The sequence below is a fragment of the Elaeis guineensis genome, chromosome 13, assembly GCF_000442705.2.
Source record: "Elaeis guineensis isolate ETL-2024a chromosome 13, EG11, whole genome shotgun sequence".
Taxonomy (NCBI): Eukaryota; Viridiplantae; Streptophyta; class Magnoliopsida; order Arecales; family Arecaceae; genus Elaeis; species Elaeis guineensis.
In genome coordinates, this window is record NC_026005.2 from 79,827,827 (window position 1) to 79,833,695 (window position 5,869).

Here is a 5,869-nt window from a genome sequence, read left to right on the forward strand (position 1 = left end):
TGCATGGATACACCTCTGATACGCCCATTTTTTACTCTGATATATCTATTTTTTTCTTCATTTTGATATTTTTTAAAAAATTGCTCTGATATATCTATTTTTCTTGAGTGCTCTGATAATTTTATTTTTGTATTGATATCAAAATGACTCGATACATTCATTTTTTATTTTACAACATACTTCAATTTTTTTTTTTAATTCTTATTCAAATGGTTTCATCCTTGCTTTGATATCAAAATGATAAAAAGGAAAAGAAATATTCCTTTCACATTGATTGCTCTGATATTAAAAATAAAGAAGAGAAGAACAAAATTCTTTTATGAACCATCTCTGCTTTAATAAGAAAAATTTTACAAATTGAACACTTTTTATATAAGAAAGGGAGAGATTTTTTTCAAAATGATCAAAATGATTATTTCATACAAGAAAAAAAAATTTTAACTGATTAAGAACAATCTTTAGAAAAACTCTTATACCTTCACAAATGAGTTTTAGCAAAATGAATTGAAATATTAAAATTGCTGAAAATATGTATCTAATGATTTTTCAATACTTAATCTTTGGCATATTCCTATAAGTACTTCATAAACTCAAATTCTTTGAGCTTGATAGACTTATTTTGTGAACACTCAAATATTTTGTCATCATCAAAAAGAAGGAGATTGTTGTTCCAAAAATTGATTTTGATGATTACAAATCATTTGAGGGGACTACTAATGAGTTTTTTATCTTTGAAAAATATTTTTATGATGTTTCAGATAGTCCAAAAGATTATATTTGAAAAATCTCATCAAGTATACTAAAATTGAAGTTTCTGTAAGTTAAAAAAAAATTCAAAGTCTTTTGAGAGTGTCCAATTAATTTAAAGTTATTTGAGAGTATTTAAAAATATTTTGATAAGTTTCGAATCTTAAATACATAAAAAACTGGATTGACATAAAATAAGATGATCCATTTGGGTCATCCCCTTTCATTGGGTAGCCGGCATACTTCATTTTAGCTCATGGCACGCAGTGAGATGACCCATATGAAATGATCCATGCAGTGAGATGACCCACCTAGGACGACTCCTGAGACCCTGAGATCAAAACAAAAGGCTGAATTTTCTGTCTGACCCCATGGGACGTCCCATTGCCAATGGAACACCCCATGGGATGTCCCATTCCTACGAGCATACGTAACAGCTAGTTTTCAGTCCATTTTTGATGCATTTAATGTACATTAAACACTCTTCAATAGCTTTAAACTAACACTAAGATATTCTCAAGTGTAAATGGTGATTATAAATGCTCTTCTGAAGTAGAAAATTATAAGTTTTGAAAAGATTGAAAGCTCACATCTAAAAAAAGTTCAAAAATCTCTAAAAGAGAGAAAAAGAAGTATTCAATCAACTCACCAACCACTCTCCAGCTGCAATCAAGTGTGGAATTCATTGAGGATATTCAGCAAAAGTTTCTTTCCCTTAAGTATTATATTTTTATGGTATTTATTGTATTTATTTAAGGAGATTTTGTGCTGAAATTTTTGTACTCTATTTTATTCACATTATATTTGGATTTTTGAGTTTTGAGGGATTTCAAAACTCGATTGGATTGATCCGAACCTAAAATTGGATTGTTGAGGATCGGCTTATACTTGAAAAATAAGTGTTCTTGCTTGGATAGTAAGGGTCGGAGTTATCCGACGTGTTGTATTTATTGAAATCCTTTTAGTGGATTGAATTTTCAAGTAGAAACTTGAGAAGTGGATGTAGGTGCAAGGTTGGCATCGAACCATTATAAATTGTTTGTGTTTGTTGTGCTTGCATCTCTTTTCTTGTTCTTTATGCTTTATACTTACATACCTATCATTTGTGTTTGATTTTATTTTTATTGCAAATCAACTCACTTCACTCAACACTTTAGCACATTACTTTTAGTGCACTAATCTTAAAATTTTAAAAAGATCCAATTCATCTCCTCTCTTGGGCTCCATATGTGGGCAACAAGCCTCCATATTCGAAGTTGCATTTAACTTAATGATGGATGATCTAACACCATTATTCAGAAGAACAGTGGATGCTAATTATGCTGCTCAGCCAAGAAGACAACTTCTTATCCAAGATCTTGACCAAATCACTACAAAAGGCTATCCAAGAGAGAATAGAACTAAGAGCGGATTGGAGAAGAAGTCAAAGAAAAATATGAACAAAAATTTTACTAACAAATTTTTTGAACAAAACCAAAAAAGACCTACAAAAAGATAAAGAAACGTTTTCCATCAAATAGCAGAAGTAGTCCAACAAACAATTGAAAGCACTATACCATCTGCCGATCTATTTTTGGATGAGTTAGATGGTTATGTATGCAGTCAACTAATATAAGAGAGAGCATAATTTATCCTAATTTTTTTATAATCTTATATAATTTTATGATGTCCATAAAAATTTATAACATCATGTATTCGACATATGATTTACTACGATAAAATTATAATATATTATTTTAACATATGATTTCAGGAATTAAGTTATGACATCCAAGACTAACAAATAAAAAAGATGATAAATATATGTGAAAATAAAATTATGATACCCCTTCACAAAAATTATGACATCCCTTTATAGAAATTATGATATCTCTATAAAAAATGCTAAACTAAAGTTGTTAACCCCTCTTTCTAAATCTTCCTATCATTCTTTAACTATATCATGATTTTCAGGATGTCATAATACAGCATGAAGGAAAAAAATGATGAATATATATAGAAATAGAATTATGACATCTCTTCTTAAAAATTATGACATCTCTTTATACAAATTGACACTCCTGCAAAAAATGCTAAACTAAAATTGTTAATCTCTCTTTTTTTATCTTCGTATGATCTTTTGCCAATATCATGAGTCTTAGGATGTCATAATATCATATGGAGAAAAAAAGATGATGAATATATGCAGAAATAAAATTATGACATCCCTTCACAGAAATTATGACACCCTGTAAAAAATGCTAAACTAAAGTTATTAACCCTCCTTCCAGATCTTTCTATCATTTTTTGTCTATATTATGACTCCTAAAATATCATAATATGGCATGAAAGAAAAAAAGATGATGAATATATGTAGAAATAGAATTATGACATCTCTTCTTAGAAATTATGACACCCCTTCATAGAAATTACGACACCCCTATAAAAGTACTAAACTAAAATTGTTAACCTCTCATTTCAGGTCTTCTTATCATCTTTTGCCTATATCATGACTTCCAAGATGTCATCAGATGGCATGGAGAAAAAAAGATGATGAATATATGGAGAAACAGAATTATGACACTTCTTCATAAAAATTATGACACTCCTACAGAAAGTGTTAAACTAAAATTGTTAATCCCTCCTTCCAGATATTTCTATCATCTTTTGCCTATATTATAACTCTCAAGATGTCATAATATGGTATGAAGAAAAAAATATGATAAACATATGAAGAAACAGAATTATGACATCTCTTCTTAGAAATTATGACATCTCTTTACAGAAATTATAACAATCCCACAAAAAATACTAAATTGAAGTTGTTAACCTTTCCTTCCAGATCTTCCTATCATCATTTGCCTATATCATGAATGATAATACGGTATTGAGAAAAAAAGATGATGAATATATATAAAAATAGAATTATGATATTTTTTTTTAGAAATCATGATATTCTTTCGGACATCCATGTAGAAAGTACTAAATTGAAGTTGTTAACCCCTCCTTTTAGATCTTCCGATCATCTTTTGCCTATATCATGACTCCCAGGATGTCATAATATGGTATGGAAGCAAAAAGATGATGAATACATACGGCAACAGAATTATGACACCCCTTCTTAAAAATTATGACACCCCTTCACAGAAATTATGACACTCTTGCAGAAAATACTAAACTGAAGTTGTTAACCCCTCCCTTCAGATCTTCCTATCATCTTTTGCCTATATCATGACTCTCAGGATATCATAATACAATATGGAGAAAAAAAATGATGAATATACGAGGAAACAGAATTATGATACCTCTTCTTAAAAATTATGACACTCCATAAAAATTATGATACTCTTGCAGAAAGTGCTAAACTAAAGTTGTTATCCCCTTCTTCCAGATCTTCTTATCATCCTTTGTTTATATCTTGACTCTCAAGATGTCATAATACAACATAAAGAAAAAAAGATGATGAATATATGAAAAAATAAAATTATGACATCTTTTTTTAAAAATTATGATATTTCTTCACAAAAATTATGATACTCCTATAAAAAATGCTAAACTGAAGTTGTTAACTCTCCTTCTAGATCTTCTTATCATTCTTTACCTATATCATGACTCCCAGGATGTCATAATATGGCACAGAAAAAAAAAAATGATGAATATATGTAGAAACAGAATTATGACACTCGTTCTTAGAATTTATGACATCTATTCATAAAAATTATGATACATCTACTAAAATTGCTAAACTGAAGTTGTTAACCCTTCCTTCCAGATCTTTCTATCATTCTTTACCTATATCATGACTCTCAGGATGTCATAATATGGTATGGATTAAAAAAAATGATGAATATATGAAGAAACAGAATTATGACATCCCTTCTTAGAAATTATGATATTTTTTCATAAAAATTATGACATCCCTGTAGAAAGTACTAAACTAAAGTTGTTAACCCCTTATTTCAGATCTTCCTATCATCTCTTGCCTATATCATGACTCTTATGATGTCATAATATGAGTGGAGGAAAGAAGATGATGAATATATGGGAAAATAAAATTATGACATCCCTTCTTAGAAATTATGATACCCATTCATAGAAATTATGACACCCCTATAAAAATGCTAAACTGAAGTTGTTAATCTCTCTTTTCAGGTCTTCTTATCATTCTTTGCTTATATCATAACTCTCGGGATGTCATAATATAGTATGGAGGAAAAAAGATGATGAATATATGCGAAAATAGAATTATAATATCCCTTCTTAGAAATTATGATACCCATTCATAGAAATTTATAACCTCAGTTAGTCATATTTTAGATAATAGATAGAGGAAAAGTTCTGATATGGAGGATCAAAATATTCAATTTGTGCTTGGGTGTCATAATTCATGTGAATGAATGTTATAATTATGTGAGGGGATATCATAAGACTAATTCTCATATTTTCATATCAAATTATCATCATACCATATTATGATATTTTGGTAGTTATATTTTAGTCAACAGATGTTAGAAAGTCTTAATAGGAGAATGAAGACTTTCAATTTTTCTTTTTATGTCAGGGTGTCATAAATTTTTGAAGAGATGTCATAATTTTGTGAAGGGATATCATAAGTCTAAATCTCATATTTTCAAAAATTTTTGATCTCCTAACCGTATTATTACTCTTTGGATGTCATATTTATAACAATCGATAGTTGAATAGTCCTGATACGAAAGATCAAAACCTTCATTTTTTCATTTTGTGCCGAGGTATTCATATTTCTCATAGCTCATGTCCGAAGTTGCATTTAACTTAGTGATGGATGATCTAACACCATTATTCAGAAGAGCAATGGATGTCAATTATGTAGCTCAGCCAAGAAGACAGCTTCTTATCCAAGATCTTGACCAAATCACTATGAAAGCTGTCCAAGAGAGAATAGAACTAAGAGCGGATTGGAGAAGAAGTCAAAGAAAAATATGAACACAAATTCTACTGACAATTTTTTTGAATAAACCAAAAAAGACCTACAAAAAGATTAAAAAAAAATATTTTTCATCAAATAGCAAAAGTAGTCCAACAAACAATTGAAAGCACTATACCATCTGTCGATCTATTTTTGGATGAGTTTGATGGTTATGTATACAATCAGCTAATATAA